We start from the raw sequence: 22,087 nt of genomic DNA on the forward strand, positions 1-22,087 counted from the left end.
CCAATTTTGACAATTCGGTAAAAGTCTAGTTGAAGGGTCGATTGCTAATACGCTACCAACAATACCGAGGTATCCGCGCCTGTTCTATTCTCTGATGTTTCAGAGTTTCCGTTTCCTACCTCGTATCCAGCTATTGCTGTCATAATGCCTTGAGCTATTTTTGTACACCAAGACACATTTCCTATAATCATTTTCTTGGAAATTGAATGAATTCAAAATTAAAAAAAATTCTTTTTTGAATTTTATTTATTTATTTAGTTTTTTTTTTTTTTGATAAAACTTCTGTAAATTAATTTTAATCTCTATTAGGGAGGACCATTCTGTTCATTCTACAAATTTCTTCCTCTATAGTTGTAAGATTTTTTACATCTTCTATTGTCGGCTCCCTATTCATACCTATTATTTTCCAAATTTTTCTTATTCCATTTAATTCCTTTTCATAATGTCTTACTTCTAAGTCTAAAATTGCGTTTTTTCCCCATTTAAGGGGGTTTTTTGAAAAAGACCTAGGCACTCCAATTTACTCTATTAAACTAGTTTATTTCTTATTTCTCGGTTCTTTAATCTTTTGTTTGTTTTTTTAATTAAGTAGCCTTTATCAGGGTTTTTAATTTTCTTTTAAACCAAACAAAACTCCTAAGCAGAAATAAAAATGTCTGCTCTTAGTTGAGGTTACATTACTTAAAATACATAAAACTCGCTGCCAGTCGTGCTGCCAGTCATATCCTGTTGGTTCGCTAGTATGCTTTTAGTTAGTGTTCTATCCCACTTTCGTTTCATATTTTGCTGCTTGTATAGTATGCTGTCTTCAATTTATTTTTGTTGTTAAAAATGTTTTTGCTTCTTGGTGGAAGGCTGGCTTAGTCCGCAAGTATTCGCTTGATCATGATGTGAAAATCAATTTTTCAAAAAATGGTTTCTTTTTGCCTTGTTTATTATTATTGAATTTTACTTTTTAACTAATTAGATTTTACTTTTTAACCTTGGCAGGATCTCTGTTCAGTATTTTCGTTTTAGCAGTTTTGGTTATTAGCAAATTTTCTGTTAATTAGTGATCAAGGAATAGGAAAGAGTTTCAGTGATCAAATATAATTGACTGTTTATTCACAAAACACTTTCTTTTATACAAAATATTTTTACATTACTAATACATATTTACACTAATACTTACAAACTAGATATACATAAATTCACAATACACTATTAGACCCAGCAGACGTTGTCTGCCCTAAATTTGGTCTATCTGCATACATTTTAATAAGCTTTTTACGTCTAACTCTGCCCTCGCTCCTCTACACTTTTTCCTAATCTTTGTATTCACTCCTCTCTCCGTATTTTTCGCTTCATCTATCTCCATCTTCGTCTCATTCTATCTCTTTCTCAGTCTCCTTCTCTCTTTTCTCTTCTCTCAAGTTTTTCTCATTCTTCTTGATATCTTATTGCCAGTCCCAGAGGGTGGTATATATTTTGTTCCAGTCCCATTCTGAGTCTCAGTCCCAGTCCCACTCCGAGTCTCAGTCTCAGTCTCAGTCCAGGCCGAGTCCTAATCCCAGTCCCAGACCCTCTCTAATCTACTTCCCGGAAAAAAGCATCGTAAATACTAATATAGGCAAATTTATATACCAAATTTCATGCAAATCGAATAGGACGTATGTAAATAGGTATGTGGGTATTATTAATTAATGTCTTTATTTCGGCTTCGCATGCATATTTATCAGTTTTGCCAGGTTGATGCGACTAAATCGAATATCACAATGAAAATTACTTTAAAGCTCTCAGCAACAGCTTTCATTTGATATTCATAATACACACATTCTAGGGATATCCGGGTCCAGGTTTTGGCCTATATCTCGAGACCCTAGTCACCCAGCGACATAAAAGTTACTCTGTACTAAAGCACACATCAACAGCTTCAATTTGATATCCATAATGTGAAAACACATCCTAGTGCTAACCTGATCCACGTTTCGGCCTATATCTCAGGACCCTAGTGACCAATAGGTATGAAAACTACCCTGTACTAAAGCACTCATCAATAGCTTCAATTTGATACCCATAATGTAAAAACACTATCTAGGCGTTCACGGGCCCACGTTTTGGCCTATATCTCGAGACCCTAGTCACCCAGGGGTATGAAAATTACCGCCTACTAAAGCAGTCATCAACAGCTTTCATTTGTCATCCATATTCTATAAACACATCCTAGGGGTACCCGGGTCCACGTTTTGGCCTATACCTCGAGACCCTAGTCACCCTCTACTAAAGCACTCATCAACAGCTTTCATTTGTTATTTCTATAAACACATTCCAGAGGTACCCGGGTCCACGTTTTTGCCTATATCTCGAGACCCTAGTCACCCAGAGGTATGAAAATTACCCTCAATAAAGCACTCATAAACAGCTTTCATTTGTTATCCATATTCTATAAACACATTCCAGGGGTATCCGGGCCCATCTCGAGACCATTGGTGACTAGGTATTAAAACTACCCTGTACTAAAGCACTCATGAACAAATTCAATTTGATACCCATAATGTAAAAACACTATCTAGGCGTTCACGGGCCCACGTTTTGGCCTATATCTCAAGACCCTAGTCACCCAGGGGTATGAAAATTACCCTCTGCTAAAGCACTCATCAACAGCTTACCTTTGTTGTCCATATTCTATAAACACATTCTATGACTACCCGGGTCCACGTTTTGGCTTATATCTCGAGACCCTAGTCACCCAGGGGTATGAAAAATTCTCTCTACTAAAGGACTCATCACCAGCTTTCATTTGATATCCATATCCTGTAAACACATTCTAGGGGTACCCGGGTTCACGTTTTGGCCTATATCTCGAGACCCTAGTCACCCAGGGGAATGAAAATTACCCTCAATAAAGCACTCATCAACAGCTTTCATTTGATATCCATATTCTACAAATACATTCTAGGGGTACCCGGGTCCACCTTTTGCCTATATCTCGATACCCTGGGAATTTTCTTTGCTATAAACCTCACGGAGCCCGAGACCTTTCCAACGAATGCAAAACCGTGGAAATCGGTTGGTGCGTTCTGGAGTTATAGCGTCAGGAAGGAAAACCCCACTTATTTTATATTATAGAAGATAAATGCCAGTCAGTGTATTATAATATATTGTACCATCACATACATTGAAAGTGAAACGCATTCCAACGCTACACATTGCATTCTTATATTTGGGGAGATGCCAGCTAGTTTACACGTAACGTAACGCTAACACTACATGATCCCTCTTTGGAAAAGAAGAATTTGCCATATTCTTTTTTAGGCTTTACCAACGAGAATTAAAATTGAAATTTGCAAAAATGAAATATGTAAAACAAGGTAATTATTAGATTTTGATAATTTATATTTTTGTTTGAAGTGAGCCGTTTTTTTAAATTATTATTTTTTTTTTTGTTTTGTTGTCTTTTTTTGTGTTTTGTAAAGTATGCTTATTTTATTTTACTTATATGTCTACGCTTAACGTAAGTAAATTTTATTTAGTATTTCATTGATGTGTTCTTAAAATATATTTATATTTAAAGATTATTTACAACTATCACTTTAATAGATTTTTTGAATACGATTCTTGTGTACAGTTTTTTCAATTTGTTTAATTTCATCGAAAATCGTTACATTTGTTCCATCAATATTCTTTACTATGTAGGGACCTTGATATATGTGACCCGGCCTATGACTCAAAAAAAGAAAACTACTAAGAAATTGAAGAAATACATTGTTTATCTTTAACAGCTGTTTCTCGCAATTTTTTTTTTTTTGAGTCATAAGCCACCTTTCATAGGCCGTGTCACATATATTTTTATGCTTATTTCTATCATTTATTTTAATTTCTAATGGCTTAGTCGTTTTATCGTATAATTCTTTATTTCTAATTTTATGTTTATTAATCAAATTGGTTGCCATTCTATATTTTAGTTCTTTTGCATAATTTTCTACGTTATAGATCGGATCAATTTGTTCCTTTTGTAATTCATGTGGCATTGTAGATTTTCTGCCACATATTAATTCGAAAGGAGTAAATTTATTGTCAAAAACCGAACTACTTGTAGTATTATATAGACATGTGAAATATTTCAAACATGTATCACAATCTGAATACGTTTCGTTTAGATATGCACGTAAATATTCGTTAAAGACTCTATGATTTCTTTCAACAGTACCAACAGTTTCATGGTGGAAAGCTGTTGAAAAATCATGATTAATTTTTAAAAGTTTTGTCAATTCAGAGAATAATTCATTTTTGTATTCCGTTCCCAAATCGGATCTAATGGCTTTCATTGTACCATATTTAAGGTAGAATCATTCAAAAATGGCACATGTGATAGTTTTTGCTGATTTATCTGGTACGGCTACCGTTACCAGGTATTTAGGAAAGTCACAAATCATAGTAACTGCGAACTTGTTACCATATTATTGGAAGTGGACCTATTGTATCAACAATTACTATGTCAAATGGTTTACAGGGTGTTGGAGTAAGGACAAGATTTTCCTTTGTTTTTGGTCTCATTTTATTTAAAAGGCATTTATTGCAATTTATTATAAATTTCAACCGCCTAACAGTGGATCTTCGTGATAAAATGTCACACGTTGTTGTTTCTGTTCATTGTCTGTTACGGTTTGTACAGGGTCCGTCAATATTAATTGTAATGATTTTAAAATTTCATTTCCGCGGATTTTAAAATTCGTAATTGAAAAATTATTGAAAAATATATAATTTTTGGCCATTCTAACTGCTTAATATTGTGATTGTCGGCTGCTTTTTCAAGCCTCGAAAGTAATTTATTTAAATTCGTTATTTCCTTAACAGTTACGACATTAAGTAAATTATATTTTTTATGTTTTAAATGCGCATAAATTTGTAAATTGGAGATCTCATTATTTTTTTATATTGTATAGTTGATTTTACTCGCGGTATCTTTTTTGAAAAATAATAAGAAAATTTATCATAAACTTTTACTGTATTATCTTAGAAGTCGTATCATTTAAAGTTATATCTTCGTTTTGTAAATCTGGTTGTTTAGTTTGTGGTCGTTTTAACGACTAAAACGTGCTTTGTAGAATCTTTTATTTCGTCTATACTTATACGCGAGAGAGCATCAGCCACAACATTGGATTTTCCTTTAATATATTCAATTGAAAATTTGTATTCCGATAAATCTAATCTGATTCTACAGAGTTTTGAGCAAGGATCTTTTATGTAAATTAATGGTCTATGTTGTACCGTTTTTACCGTGAAATGTGTACCATAAACATACGGTCGAAAATGTTTAACGGAAAAATGTATTGCTAAAAGTTCTAATTTTATGATTGCCTTTTTCTGTTCGGCTTTATTGAAAGATTTTGATGCAAATCAAATCGGTAAATCATTATCTCTATGTTTTCTCCTTAATATATCACCACAACCACTCTTAGAAGCATCTACAGCGATAATAAATTCTTTTGTAAAATCATGGTATTGTAACAGTTGAGGAGACATTGATGAAAATCTTAGTTTTTCGAAAGCATTTTCGCAAGCGTCATTCCAAACAAATTTAACTTTTTTCCGATTTAAACGATTTAAAGGGGCTGCCAGTGACGCGAAGTTGGGTATAAAACGCCTATAATAATTTGCGAATGCAACGAATCGCCTAACAACGTCTTTGTCTTTGGGCTTAGTGTATTTTTTAATTGCGTCTATTTTTGAGTCATCTGGCAGCAGGCCTTTCGAGGTACATTTATGGCCAAGAAAAGTTACCTCGGAACAAAGGAAATTGCATTTGTTGGATTTAACTTTAAACTGTGTGTTTCTGTAAAGAGTACATAAACACATGGATCATTATTTTTTGCGGTTTTCATGATAATCAACTATGTATCTTGGGTGACTTTAACCTAAGTAATGTTAGTTGGTCTGGTAGCTTTTCAAGATTAGGTCTTACACCATTGAACGTTAACTCTGGTCATGAATCTTATTTCTTTGATAGTCTTTTAAGTCTGAATTTGATACAAGTCAATAGTTTTATAAAAAAGTTGGATAAAACTCTAGATCTAATTTTTATTAGTGATAGTTTGATATTCAATATAACTGAATGCCTTTCTCCTATATCATCTTGCGATAAGCACCATGTGCCTTTGATCGTTATTTTTAAATTTTATGAATTCTCGTCATGGGTTCCTGAAGAAAAAGTATCTTAATTTCGCAGCTTGCGATTATGATAAAATCGACGCTTCTTTAATGGATTACGACTGGGATATTCTATCATCCTGCCCTGATGCTTCTAGTTGCTATCATACTTTGAAAACTCTAATGTCCGACTTTGTTTTAAAAAATATTCCGGCTGTAAAGAAAAGGCCTTACAAACTTCCTTGGTATAACATTAACTTGAAAAAGTTAAAGAACCTAAGAAATAAATTCTTCAAGAAATTTAAATCATCTGGTAATCAAACCTATTTTATCAAATATCAACAATACTCCAAAGATTTCAATTGTTTAGATAAATTTTTGTACAGAAACTATATTCTTGGAATGGAGGAGAATATTAAATCAAATCCAAAAGCCTTCTGGCAGTTTATTAAGTCTAAAAAGTCGAACTCTTCTATACCTTCGGCTGTATTTTATGATAAGCAGTTTGCTAGCACCCCATTTAAGGTGGCCAATTTGTTTGCAGATTTTTTCAGTTCAAATTTTGTTGTTGACGATGACAATCTTCCGCCTAGCTTGAACTATAACTGCAAATCTACTTTCAGTTTTGGTTCTCTTAGCCTCTCTTCTAAAGATGTTATTACTGGCATTAATAAACTTAAACCATCTGCGAAAACGGACTCTGATGGACTTTCAGTTCTACTATTCAAGAATTGTCCTGCTTTAGTTGTGCCTTTAAAACTAATTTTCAATTTGTCATTGTGAACTGGAGTTTTCGTTGATGATTGGAAATTTACTTCTATTAGTCCTATTCTTAAAGGAGGCTGTAAGAACGATGTCTGTAATTATAGACCCATTTCAAAGCTTTCTACGGTTTCGAAGCTTTTTGAAACTATCGCTAAGGATAAAATGTACTTTGTATGTAAGAGTCTGATTTCGCCAAACCAGCGTGGCTTTGTCTCAAACCGATCTACGATTTCGAATCTTGCAGTATTCAGTGAGTATTGTATTGCATCTTTCTCTTCGGGACTTCAAGTGGACTGCGTTTACACTGATTTCTCAAAAGCTTTCGATAAAGTTTCACATTCCTTATTCATCTATAGGCTTTATCGTTTAGGATTTCATTCGGTTTTTTTGAAATGGATCCAGTCTTATTTATGTAACAGAAATTGTGTGTTAACAGTTGACGGCACTTCTTCTGAACCATTCTTCGCCTGTTCTGGGGTTCCTCAAGGAAGTATACTAGGCCCATTACTGTTTGTTTTGTTTATTAATGATATAACACTTATCCTGTATAAGTGGGTCAAAATTGTGTTATGAACTAGGGTACAGGGTAGAAAGAGGAAACGATTGAGGGTCGTTTAGAAGGGCCGGTTAAGTCTTGTCCTACGACTGCCGCGTGTGCACTGGCTCGTCCCCGGAGCTTCAGCCTGGGGCAGGGTATTAAACAGCTGCAGGACCCAGACACCTTCTCCCTAATCCCTAGCCCTAACAAGACATAATATAATATTGCACACGACTCAAAAAAAACACCCATCGACTTACCCATTGAAACCCATACTTACTCCTTCAAAGCTTCGACGCCCATCCCCTTGCAGCACAAGTAGATGTTTTGGCTGCTCTAGACCCACCCAACCATGGCCTTTAAGGTGGTTAAAAAGGCCCCAATAAACCCACTCTCACTATCCTTAATTAGACCAAACTAATAGATTTATGTACTCATGTTAACAATATTTTTATTACAATTCAAAGCATGATTAATCTTAGCATTAGAAGTAAAGATAAGAAGTCAAAGCTATCTTATAAGTTGTACAAACTACTAATTCCAAATTTAGAAAAAAAATGTACATTACTTAACTTCTAACAGTTTTTGTTTGGGGGTACTTAAATGCAAATCCCTAACCTACCTCAACAGCTGATCTGTATATGTATGGTCATTGAACTATCTTTTTCAAGAGGATGGAAAATCGTATGTACAGGTTACATATTCATTCACATACATATGCTTGCGGAGAGCGAAAAAAAATTTAAAAAAAGGAACTAATATGTATGTAGCTGGGATTGATGACTTTATCACCAAAAGAAAATAGGTGGAAAAAGAGAAAAAAAAACCCACTTGTTGATCACTAACTTTGGCAATCGCAACTAGAGAAAGAAACTCATCCATATGTATATATGTATGTATATATGTATGCATATACAGGTTCTCACTCAAATCATTCCAGTCAAATGAGAGTATTAGATAAAATAACCAAAGCTAGGCACACTATCGTCAGGTGTATAACCACACGTAAATATATGCATAAATATGTACCTAGATCAAAGCGACTTAATATTTTATTTGCTTACAAAAGAAAACATAATAACCATGTTACTTACATGTGGAGCATTTCGACGTAGCGTTGAGGCCTCCTCGCTGTGACGTAGTGCTGAAAATGAATGCGTTATCTCGCCTAACTCCCTAATAATTACTGCTTCGAGCAACTAGTTATTACTTTCTTTTAAATCAAATAGTGGTTCTTTTTATGTATTTCTTCCTTATAAAACGAAATTTCGCAACATAACGAAGAGATTAAAAAGAAACAATATTTATCCTAGGGAAAATTCGAGTCGTTTCGTGGCCATTTTTATTTTCACCACTGTACGTACTTATTTGAGTGAGCGCCGAGTAAGTGAAAAACTCGAAACGCTAAACAAATCAAAGTTTAAAACAAAAATATTTGTATGAGGAAGAAGCAAAAAAAAACTTCGATTTCTCATTTAATAATAAATATGTATGGACATGGGTATGTAACCTATAAGAATTCCGCCAACCCAGAGAAAAGACAAAAAAAACCAACAAAAACAATAAAGATATTGTGTGAGGGAGGCTAGTGATTACACTTGTTCTTGATGGACAAAATCTGAAGCATCGCTCGGAAAGAAAAATGGTCCAATATCCATGCGAACTTAAATGCGTATTTTTATATGCTACAATGAATTACAATGTTCCGTGATGAAAAAGTCTTTGAAAATTCTAAATATAGACTTTGATATTTGTATGAAACCTTTTCGAGCAAACTTAAACTTAAAATGTATTTTATTAAACTCAAATGGGTAAGACTTAAACAACGCCGTATTAAAGTCTTTGAAAATTCGAAATGTAAGCTTGGAATTTGTTTTCGAAATCGGGTTCTAAATTTAAGGGAACGTTTTTGGAATTGCAACTAAAATTTATAAAATCTCATCATTTACGCTGCTATTTATTTGCTTACAAGCATACATATACCCTCACAAAACCAGGCACAGCAATTTTTAAGTTCGCCACATTGTTCACGTATTCTCGGGACGCTCAAGCAAGACATTGCAAATTTCAAATAGCTATAACAAAAGATGCGACTTGAGAATGCGGATAGCTTTTAAATTTTCATTACACGGGTCCTTATCTATGAACCAAAGTTGAGGTTATCCCATCCACAGACAATTGAATTGGGATTTTAGGTATGCAACGAGAACATGAATGTAGCTCGGAAGATTCTATTAAAATAAACAAAAGTTTTCATGCCCAAACTCGATTATTTAGCACCATCCTTTGAATAGAAATTAATTTGACGTCAGCGAAACTACACAGCTGGGCTCCTGGTGGTCCAGCGGCGATAGGTGGCCTCGTGGCATGCACCTTGGATGCGTCTCTTGATATTTGCGTGTCGGCTTCAGCGTTGGATCAGTGGAGATGATTTTAGGTAGCGAAACCGATTGTAGATTACGCGTAGGTATACTTTTTACCCTTTACTTGCGGTCTTAAATAAACTTTGCGCATGCGGGCAGATGGAATTTATTAGAAAGCACACTTGTGTGTGCATATGTTCATGAAAAAGGAAAAAAAAAACAACTTCGCCTAATCTCCACTGATCTTACCTCCTCGATATCTCGTTCAGAAAAAAAGCCCAAAAACATGTTTCCTTCTGGAAGTCTAGCTATGTTCTCCTTTTCTGACAGCTAGCAGTCAGTCGGTTTTGAAGTGGCATCAAATGATATAAAGGAAGTGTTCTGATCGTGGTGTGGTGAGTAACTTTCTTGCACCGGAATGTATACACTGGAAGTGAAAAGTACTCAATGATTTTAGATATAAAACTATATTAAATGGAGGAATTGTAACTTTACCAGGTTACACCAGAAACCACCCCCCACCTAGAGTGTTGGTGCGTTGTTTTTATCTTCTTGAATATCTTTGCGATGATACATTCCCCGCTTTCCACTAGCTACATCCTCAAGCTCATATATACAATTTCCTTTTACATTTACGACTTTTGCTTTTATGAATTTTGGTGCAAGTTTGGCGCAGTATTTCTTCGTGGCATCGCTTAAGGTAAAATTCCGACGAAAAACAGTTTCGCCAACTTTAAAGGCTTTCGTAGTGCTCCGGAGGTTGTACCGTTTGGCTGTAGATTCGAACGCTAGGCTAATATTTTTCATAATCGTATCACGTATACAGTTTAAACGATCTGCTCTACTTGCGACATTCTCGTCAAGCGTTCCAGTTCCCGTAGCAATTTATAATCATTTCCGTGTGAGATCATTTGCTGGCCGAAAAGTGCAAAATACGGTGAACATCTAATATTCTGGTGGTAAGAGCTCCTGAGAGCTTCGGCAATGTCTCCTAAATGCTCATCCCAAAGTCCCTGGTCATGTTTGAGGTATGACCTAATGCCAGTGATGATGGACCGATTTACTCTTTCACTCGCGTTAGCCTGTGGGCTATATAAAGCAGTGTATATATGTTTCACTCCACGGTCGGCTAAAAATGTGTTGAACTGTTTCGATATAAACTGTTGGCCATTATCTGTTAGGACAATTTCAGAAGTTCCAAAGAGGCTAAATACTTCCCGCAGATACTCTCGAATTGGTGAGGTGTTAAAATGTCTAACAAGCTTTAATAAGGGATATTTTGTTAGGGCGTCGAGCATAATCAGTACCCCAATATTTCCGTTTCGATCGTAGATAAGGTCCTATTAGGTCAATGTAAAGTTTCTGGAAGGGTCGCTCAACGATGTACTGCGTAGACATAGGGGGACGTACAGTAGTATTTGGTGGTTTACACTTCCCATTGTCAATCACCGAACGGGTAAGAGTTTTTGGAATCCACAGCTTCCAGTTGAAAGCTTCTCGATCGACGTTACCATTAGGATGCTCTGTGCGTTTATACACCTTGTTGTCCAGTACCTGTAAGTCCGGAAGCCGAGTTTTGTGGATTTGAACGTGTTGTACAAGCTTATTGTACTCTTCCGACAAAAACTCAGGTGAGCTAAGATCCACTAGTGGACGGACTTCTAGTTCAGTTATTTCGTCGAAGTTCTGGCGCGATAAACTATCCGGGACAACATTAAGCGAACTTTTGCGATGCTCTATTTTAAACCTAAAGCCCTGTAGTTTTAATGCCCATCGAGCCAGTCTACTTGACGAATCCGTCTGTCGCATGAGCCATTGCAAGCTGGCGTGGTCTGTTATGATGGTAAAGTCCTGACCCTCTACATAGGCTCTAAACTTCTTGAGGCTGAGAATTGCAGCGAGGCACTCCAGTTCAGTCACACTATAATTCGTCTGAGCCTGGTTCAGCTTATGAGAAAATTAGGCAATAGGGCCTTCGGTTCCTTCATCATTTCTTTGTGCCAAAACAGCACCAACACCAAGCTTACTAGCATTACGCTGGATGATAAACGGCTTTTTGTAGTCCGGGCTTGCTAAGACAGGCGCGGTGCACAACATATTTTTGAGTTTGTCGAACGATCTGGGCCTCCTCGTTCCATGTGAAATTTTTGCTATTCTTTAGCAAATTTGTTAAAGGTGTGGTAATGGCTGCGAAATTATCCACAAAACGTCGGTACCAGCCGGCCATTCCGAGGAACCTTCGCAATTGCTTTACAGTGTTTGGAACGGGATAGTTCGTTACGGCAGAAATTTTGTCGGGGTCAGTGCGAAGCGTACCATTCCCTACTATGTAGCCGAGGTATTTAACTTCGCGAATGTAAAATGAGCTTTTTCCCACGTTTATAGTTAGGCCCGCTTTCCTAAAGTGTTGAGCAACCTCTTCGAGAACGGACATGTGGTTTTCGAAAGTCTCTGATAGGATCAAGAGATCATCCAAATAAACAAAAACTTGATTTTTCAATTGAGGAGGGATTACGCGATCCATCAGTCGACAAAGCGCCTGTGGAGCATTACATAGACCGAAAGGCATAACGCGGTATCGGTAAAGCGGACGATTAGGGACAGTAAAACAGGTGTAATCTCGTGAGCTTTCCGCTAAGGGAATTTGCCAGAAGGCACGACGTAAGTCGAGGGAACTAATAAGTTCAGCCTTTGGTAATCTGCTTAATATACCATCAATATGTGGGAGGGGATAAGCGTCCTTAACCGTGACACTGTTAACTTTTCGCGAGTCGAGACACAGACGGACTTTATTAGGCTTTTTCACTAGCACGACCGGACTGGACCATGGACTATTTGGAGCTTCCTCGATTACACCTAATCTAATCATTTCATCAATCTCTTCGTGTACTAACCTTTCCACTGCAGGAGATATCAGAAAATATCGCTGCTTTATCGGACGGACGTTGGGTTCAAGCTCGATAACATATTCCATTAAGCAATTTTTTCGCAGACCTTCTTTTTCGAAGCTGGGAAACCTATTCGTAATTTGGTCTAATTGACGCTGTTGGTCCACACTTAAGGAAATACGGTTTGCATCATTTGAATCAGGGGTTTGGCAAGTCGAAATTTCCGAAATAATATTTGGAGCAATTTGGAATTTTGCCCAAAAGTCGACGCCTAGAATGACTTGTTGGGACATAGACGGGGTAACAAAAAAGTGAATAGTCTTTCGTTTTCCTTGAAATTGAACATCTAGGTCGATACAACCATACAAGACTTGTCTCTTCCCATCTGCGGTGCAGATTGAAGTGGCATATTCGCGTAGTTGATTTTTGGCTTTCACGGTATTCGCTAACGAGGAGCCTAAGCAAGATACCTGGGCTCCGCTGTCTAACAGACCCAAATACTCACAACCTAGAACCTCTATCTTAGCGTATGGTCGTAAGTCGGCAGACTTCTGGTAGATGGAGCTAACCACGCTATTTAAAAGTTTGTGGTCACGTTTGACTTTTTCCCAAAAGTTCTTGCAACGTACGGACGATCGCTTGGAGTTGGTTGGTTTAATATCCTCTGCAAATATCCTACTCCTAACTTTATTATAGTTTTTGAGACGCTCTTCGTATGGGATAATTTCCCGGATAGGTGAATTGGGTTCACTGAAATCGCTCTCGGAAATTTTATTAGGACGGACGGCTATCTTATTTGGGGCTACTTCCGGTCGTCGCGAGGAATCTTCCTGAGACCCTCGCACGGTTTTGGGTTTTCCGGATTACACTTACTACATTTCGGCCGGTAAACGTTTGGTGCTCCACATCCGTAGCAAAACACTGTCCGATGTTCGAGGCAGTCAAAGTACCTATGGCCTTCGCCTTGGCAATTCCAGCAAATTTGTTTCGTCTTGGATGCTTGCTTTGATATTTCGTCGATTTCCGGTTCAGCTTCGATTTCGGTGTCCTCACATGGTATTTCACTAACATAACGGCGAGTAGGTTGTCGGATATCCCCTACTGGCATCGGATTAGCAACCCTACTGATTTCGCCAGCAAGACTTTCTCCCTTGAGACAGAGTCTACGCAGATCCGCTAGCGAGCTTATTTGAACATATAGAAGCTGCTGTCTTATCCGAGGTCGCAAGTTGTGTTGGAGGATTTCCACCAATTCGGCTTCAGGTAGTGGTGACTGCAAAGGTTCTGCTATCTTCAGAACGGCATTACGGAATTCGTCAAAAGTTTCGGTCGGTCCTTGTTTTCTGCTACGTAGCATCTCTTTAATTTTAAAATCCGTACGATGCTGCTGAAAATTAGTACGTAAGGCTTCACAAAGGGATGGCCACGTAACTCGTTCCACAGTAAGACGGTATCGCCAATACCAATCCTTGGCTTCATTAAGAAACAAGCATTGAATGTGCTCGCAGAGTAAATTAAAGTTACCCCCTAAAGTATCTGAAACCTGACATTCAAGCCTATAAAGAAAACTATCTACAGATAATTTCGATGAACCATCAAACTTTATATCCCAGTTTGATATCAGCTGGGCAACCCTACCTGCATTTGGAACACTTGAAATGTCACTAAAGCGAAGCTCGTCAAGTTGCTGGTGAAAGTTGGGGTTCGAATGGTATGGTAAATTCGGTATATCTCTAGGCCAACGTAGAGTTGAATGGTTCAGGTGCATACTAGGTTGCGGAGCCACTCTTTCGGGACTAGGGACATTTGATTTTTGAGCGGGTGGAGCATTGAGGTTCAGCCTGTTCATTAGTTGAGAAACTACACCCTCAAGTTTTTGTTCGATCAAATGTGATACGAGATCTTCGAGATTATTAAAAATGGTAGCTTGCCTTGCCGATACCACCGCAGATACGATGTTGCGGATACGATTGTCGTCATCATTTCCCTCATTATTTCCAACTGGGGCATTCAAGACAGGCAAACTGGCAGCGCCTTCGGACTGCTGTTGCCCATTTTGGGCTCCAATGGTGAGACCTACTTCCCTACTTCTGTTTTGCTGATTGTGCTGAGGAGGTTGGTGCGAACGCGTCTTCATCCGTGCGCCGGTGTTTTGACTAAAATCTCGACTGTGACATTTGCTGCGGCATTGTGGACAGGTCGAGTTCCTTTTCAGCCAATTCAAAAGGCAAGCGCGGTGGAACTGATGTGAACACCCGGTTATTAGTATATCGTCTGCCTCAGAGAACGCGTCGCGACATATCGTACATATATTGACCTGCTGTGGCACATGCTCATTACGGTGGCGCAGGGCCATTTTCGCAGTATAACCCGAACGTAACCAAAATCCAACCAAATAAAATTAAAAGGGTTTAAAAAAAGTCTTTAAAGAAAAGGTCGACTTGTATTCTCCGATATGTATATATTATAAAAACAATATTCACTGGCACGAAAGAAAAATTTCCGAACAATATGAAATCTCGTAACTAAAATCTCCTCCTAAAATCAAATTTGCAAATCTTGGAGTTTAGTGTCTATGCATTTATGCATTTTACGCCGTATCTTGAAAAAACGGGAATATTCAATAAAGGTTTTTTTCTTTTGTTTTTTGTTTAATTAATAGCAAAAAGGGTATATAAAAAAGATCAGCAAAAGGTTACTATGGTCTGAGTCTCCGGAAGTGAGAGAGGTAGAACTGGTGATGGGTAGTCTGAGGACTGGAGAGTGCATGGTCTTACAACCAACAGGCTTTAGCCATGGAAAGAAATTTTTGAAGCAAAATACTTCTATGCATCAAAAAAAATGAAGAAAAAAATCACATAAACTTTTAAAATGTGTCAATTTTACTGGTGTTGGCAAGCCAGCGGGCATTTAGCCATAGTGCAGCTAAACTCCTAACAACGGCAAAAAAGGAAATCATAAAAGCGAAAAAAAAACATTAACTAGAAAAAAATTTCAACTTGAATTGTATCTAAATACACAACATCCAAAGGCGGTAAACTCCCCAGATATTCAACCTTGTCAGAGTTAATTTCCAGCTGGCGGACGTTGGCGTATGAATTACAACTTGAAAGTAGGTTATGATGCCAGAACAACTTTATCAAAGCTGGTCAAAACCGAAGGCATATCAGTCTTGAGGTCCGAAACTTTTTGGTAGTTCCACTAACCAAAATTTCTAGACTAATAAAAATATTTTAACGTCGGACAAACGAAAACGAATTCCGACACGGGAATAAAAATATGGGGACAAGAGGCTGTTATTCATCGTCTCTTCAGGTCCCTGCTCGGGCGCCATTTCTGTTATGAACTAGGGGACAGGGTGGAAAGAGGAAACGATTGAGGGTCGTCTAGAAGGGCCGGTTAAGTCTTGTCCTACGACTGCCGCGTGTGCACTGGCTCGTTCCCGGAGCTTCAGCCTGGGGCAGGGTATTAAACAGCTGCAGGACCCAGACACCTTCTCCCTAATCCCTAGCCCTAACAAGACATAATATAATATTGCACACGACTCAAAAAAAAAACACCCACCGACTTACCCATTGAAACCCATACATACTCCTTCAAAGCTTCGACGCCCATCACCTTGCAGCACAGGTAGATGTTTTGCCTGCTCTAGACCCACCCAAGCATGGCCTTTAAGGTGGTTAAAAAGGCCCCAATAAACCCACTCTCACTATCCTTAATTAGACCAAACTAATAGATTTATGTACTCATGTTAACAATATTTTTATTACAATTCAAAGCATGATTAATCTTAGCATTAGAAGTAAAGATAAGAAGTCAAAGCTATCTTATAAGTTGTACAAACTACTAATTCCAAATTTAGAAAAAAAATGTACATTACTTAACTTCTAACAGTTTTTGTTTGGGGGTACTTAAATGCAAATCCCTAACCTACCTCAACAGCTGATCTGTATATGTATGGTCATTGAACTATCTTTTTCAAGAGGATGGAAAATCGTATGTACAGGTTACATATTCATTCACATACATATGCTTGCGGAGAGCGAAAAAAAATTAAAAAAAAGGAACTAATATGTATGTAGCTGGGATTGATGACTTTGTCACCAAAAGAAAATAGGTGGAAAAAGAGAAAAAAAACCCACTTGTTGATCACTAACTTTGGCAATCGCAACTAGAGAAAGAAACTCATCCATATGTACATATGTATGTATATATGTATGCATATACAGGTTCTCACTCAAATCATTCCAGTCAAATGAGAGTATTAGATAAAATAACCAAAGCTAGGCACACTATCGTCAGGTGTATAACCACACGTAAATATATGCATAAATATGTACCTAGATCAAAGCGACTTAATATTTTATTTGCTTACAAAAGAAAACATAATAACCATGTTACTTACATGTGGAGCATTTCGACGTAGCGTTGAGGCCTCCTCGCTGTGACGTAGTGCTGAAAATGAATGCGTTATCTCGCCTAACTCCCTAATAATTACTGCTTCGAGCAACTAGTTATTACTTTCTTTTAAATCAAATAGTGGTTCTTTTTATGTATTTCTTCCTTATAAAACGAAATTTCGCAACATAACGAAGAGATTAAAAAGAAACAATATTTTTCCTAGGGAAAATTCGAGTCGTTTCGTGGCCATTTTTATTTTCACCACTGTACGTACTTATTTGAGTGAGCGCCGAGTAAGTGAAAAACTCGAAACGCTAAACAAATCAAAGTTTAAAACAAAAATATTTGTATGAGGAAGAAGCAAAAAAAAACTTCGATTTCTCATTTAATAATAAATATGTATGGACATGGGTATGTAACCTATAAGAATTCCGCCAACCCAGAGAAAAGACAAAAAAAACCAACAAAAACAATAAAGATATTGTGTGAGGGAGGCTAGTGATTACACTTGTTCTTGATGGACAAAATCTGAAGCATCGCTCGGAAAGAAAAATGGTCCAATATCCATGCGAACTTAAATGCGTATTTTTATATGCTACAATGAATTACAATGTTCCGTGATGAAAAAGTCTTTGAAAATTCTAAATATAGACTTTGCTATTTGTATGAAACCTTTTCGAGCAAACTTAAACTTAAAATGTATTTTATTAAACTCAAATGGGTAAGACTTAAACAACGCCGTATTAAAGTCTTTGAAAATTCGAAATGTAAGCTTGGAATTTGTTTTCGAAATCGGGTTCTAAATTTAAGGCAACGTTTTTGGAATTGCAACTAAAATTTATAAAATCTCATCATTTACGCTGCTATTTATTTGCTTACAAGCATAATATACCCTCACAAAACCAGGCACAGCAATTTTTAAGTTCGCCACATTGTTCACGTATTCTCGGGATGCTCAAGCAAGACATTGCAAATTTCAAATGGCTATAACAAAAGATGCGACTTGAGAATGCGGATAGCTTTTAAATTTTCATTACACGGGTCCTTATCTATGAACCAAAGTTGAGGTTATCCCATCCACAGACAATTGAATTGGGATTTTAGGTAAGCAACGAGAACATGAATGTAGCTCGGAAGATTCTATTAAAATAAACAAAAGTTTTCATGCCCAAACTCGATTATTTAGCACCATCCTTTGAATAGAAATTAATTTGACGTCAGCGAAACTACACAGCTGGGCTCCTGGTGGTCCAGCGGCGATAGGTGGCCTCGTGGCATGCACCTTGGATGCGTCTCTTGATATTTGCGTGTCGGCTTCAGCGTTGGATCAGTGGAGATGATTTTAGGTAGCGAAACCGATTGTAGATTACGCGTAGGTATACTTTTTACCCTTTACTTGCGGTCTTAAATAAACTTTGCGCATGCGGGCAGATGGAATTTATTAGAAAGCACACTTGTGTGTGCATATGTTCATGAAAAAGGAAAAAAAAAACAACTTCGCCTAATCTCCACTGATCTTACCTCCTCGATATCTCGTTCAGAAAAAAAGCCCAAAAACATGTTTCCTTCTGGAAGTCTAGCTATGTTCTCCTTTTCTGACAGCTAGCAGTCAGTCGTTTTTGAAGTGGCATCAAATGATATAAAGGAAGTGTTCTGATCGTGGTGTGGTGAGTAACTTTCTTGCACCGGAATGTATACACTGGAAGTGAAAAGTACTCAATGATTTTAGATATAAAACTATATTAAATGGAGGAATTGTAACTTTACCAGGTACACCAGAAACCACCCCCCACCTAGAGTGTTGGTGCGTTGTTTTTATCTTCTTGAATATCTTTGCGATGATACATTCCCCGCTTTCCACTAGCTACATCCTCAAGCTCATATATACAATTTCCTTTTACATTTACGACTTTTGCTTTTATGAATTTTGGTGCAAGTTTGGCGCAGTATTTCTTCGTGGCATCGCTTAAGGTAAAATTCCGACGAAAAACAGTTTCGCCAACTTTAAAGGCTTTCGTAGTGCTCCGGAGGTTGTACCGTTTGGCTGTAGATTCGAACGCTAGGCTAATATTTTTCATAATCGTATCACGTATACAGTTTAAACGATCTGCTCTACTTGCGACATTCTCGTCAAGCGTTCCAGTTCCCGTAGCAATTTATAATCATTTCCGTGTGAGATCATTTGCTGGCCGAAAAGTGCAAAATACGGTGAACATCTAATATTCTGGTGGTAAGAGCTCCTGAGAGCTTCGGCAATGTCTCCTAAATGCTCATCCCAAAGTCCCTGGTCATGTTTGAGGTATGACCTAATGCCAGTGATGATGGACCGATTTACTCTTTCACTCGCGTTAGCCTGTGGGCTATATAAAGCAGTGTATATATGTTTCACTCCACGGTCGGCTAAAAATGTGTTGAACTGTTTCGATCTAAACTGTTGGCCATTATCTGTTAGGACAATTTCAGGAGTTCCAAAGAGGCTAAATACTTCCCGCAGATACTCTCGAATTGGTGAGGTGTTAAAATTTCTAACAAGCTTTAATAAGGGATATTTTGTTAGGGCGTCGAGCATAATCAGTACCCCAATATTTCCGTTTCGATCGTAGATAAGGTCCTATTAGGTCAATGTAAAGTTTCTGGAAGGGTCGCTCAACGATGTACTGCGTAGACATAGGGGGACGTACAGTAGTATTTGGTGGTTTACACTTCCCATTGTCAATCACCGAACGGGTAAGAGTTTTTGGAATCCACAGCTTCCAGTTGAAAGCTTCTCGATCGACGTTACCATTAGGATGCTCTGTGCGTTTATACACCTTGTTGTCCAGTACCTGTAAGTCCGGAAGCCGAGTTTTGTGGATTTGAACGTGTTGTACAAGCTTATTGTACTCTTCCGAAAAAAACTCAGGTGAGCTAAGATCCACTAGTGGACGGACTTCTAGTTCAGTTATTTCGTCGAAGTTCTGGCGCGATAAACTATCCGGGACAACATTAAGCGAACTTTTGCGATGCTCTATTTTAAACCTAAAGCCCTGTATTTTTAATGCCCATCGAGCCAGTCTACTTGACAAATCCGTCTGTCGCATGAGCCATTGCAAGCTGGCGTGGTCTGTTATGATGGTAAAGTCCTGACCCTCTACATAGGCTCTAAACTTCTTGAGGCTGAGAATTGCAGCGAGGCACTCCAGTTCAGTCACACTATAATTCGTCTGAGCCTGGTTCAGCTTATGAGAAAAGTAGGCAATAGGGACTTCGGTTCCTTCTTACTATGCTTACTAGCATTACACTGGATGATAAACGGCTTTTTGTAGTCCGGGCTTGCTAAGACAGGCGCGGTGCACAACATATTTTTGAGTTTGTCGAACGATCTGGGCCTCCTCGTTCCATTTGAAATTTTTGCTATTCTTTAGCAAATTTGTTAAAGGTGTGGTAATGGCTGCGAAATTATCCACAAAACGTCGGTACCAGCCGGCCATTCCGAGGAACCTTCGCAATTGCTTTACAGTGTTTGGAACGGGATAGTTCGTTACGGCAGAAATTTTGTCGGGGTCAGTGCGAAGCGTACCAATCCCTACTATGTAGCCGAGGTATTTAACTTCGCGAATGTAAAATGAGCTTTTTCCCACGTTTATAGTTAGGCCCGCTTTCCTAAAGTGTTGAGCAACCTCTTCGAGAACGGACATGTGGTTTTCGAAAGTCTCTGATAGGATCAAGAGATCATCCAAATAAACAAAAACTTGATTTTTCAATTGAGGAGGGATTACGCGATCCATCAGTCGACAAAGCGCCTGTGGAGCATTACATAGACCGAAAGGCATAACGCGGTATCGGTAAAGCGGACGATTAGGGACAGTAAAACAGGTGTAATCTCGTGAGCTTTCCGCTAAGGGAATTTGCCAGAAGGCACGACGTAAGTCGAGGGAACTAATAAGTTCAGCCTTTGGTAATCTGCTTAATATACCATCAATATGTGGGAGGGGATAAGCGTCCTTAACCGTGACACTGTTAACTTTTCGCGAGTCGAGACACAGACGGACTTTATTAGGCTTTTTCACTAGCACGACCGGACTGGACCATGGACTATTTGGAGCTTCCTCGATTACACCTAATCTAATCATTTCATCAATCTCTTCGTGTACTAACCTTTCCACTGCAGGAGATATCAGAAAATATCGCTGCTTTATCGGACGGACGTTGGGTTCAAGCTCGATAACATATTCCATTAAGGAATTTTTTCCCAGACCTTTTTCGAAGCTGGGAAACCTATTCGTAATTTGGTCTAATTGACGCTGTTGGTCCACACTTAAGGAAATACGGTTTGCATCATTTGCATCAGGGGTTTGGCAAGTCGAAATTTCCGAAATAATATTTGGAGCAATTTGGAATTTTGCCCAAAAGTCGACGCCTAGAATGACTTGTTGGGACATAGACGGGGTAACAAAAAAGTGAATAGTCTTTCGTTTTCCTTGAAATTGAACATCTAGGTCGATACAACCATACAAGACTTGTCTCTTCCCATCTGCGGTGCAGATTGAAGTGGCATGTTCGCGTAGTTGATTTTTGGCTTTCACGGTATTCGCTAACGAAGAGCCTAAGCAAGATACCTGGGCTCCGCTGTCTAACAGACCCAAATACTCACAACCTAGAACCTCTATCTTAGCGTATGGTCGTAAGTCGGCAGACTTCTGGTAGATGGAGCTAACCACGCTATTTAAAAGTTTGTGGTCACGTTTGACTTTTTCCCAAAAGTTCTTGCAACGTACGGACGATCGCTTGGAGTTGGTTGGTTTAATATCCTCTGCAAATATCCTACTCCTAACTTTATTATAGTTTTTGAGACGCTCTTCGTATGGGATAATTTCCCGGATAGGTGAATTGGGTTCACTGAAATCGCTTTCGGAAATTTTTTTTAGGACGGACGGCTATCTTATTTGGGGATACTTCCGGTCGTCGCGAGGAATCTTCCTGAGACCCTCGCTCGGTTTTGGGTTTTCCGGATTACACTTACT

At 38.2% G+C, this 22,087-nt stretch overlaps 1 protein-coding gene across 26 annotated transcripts in view; it reads right to left on the reverse strand.

Annotated features, from left to right (window-relative positions):
* The window catches only part of Tre1 (Trapped in endoderm 1), a 713,802-nt gene that overhangs the window by 489,355 nt on the left and 202,360 nt on the right, over window positions 1-22,087 (reverse strand). The window lies entirely within an intron of this gene.

The sequence above is a fragment of the Eurosta solidaginis genome, chromosome 4 (genome assembly GCF_040869045.1).
Source record: "Eurosta solidaginis isolate ZX-2024a chromosome 4, ASM4086904v1, whole genome shotgun sequence".
In the NCBI taxonomy this organism is placed as follows: domain Eukaryota; kingdom Metazoa; phylum Arthropoda; class Insecta; order Diptera; family Tephritidae; genus Eurosta; species Eurosta solidaginis.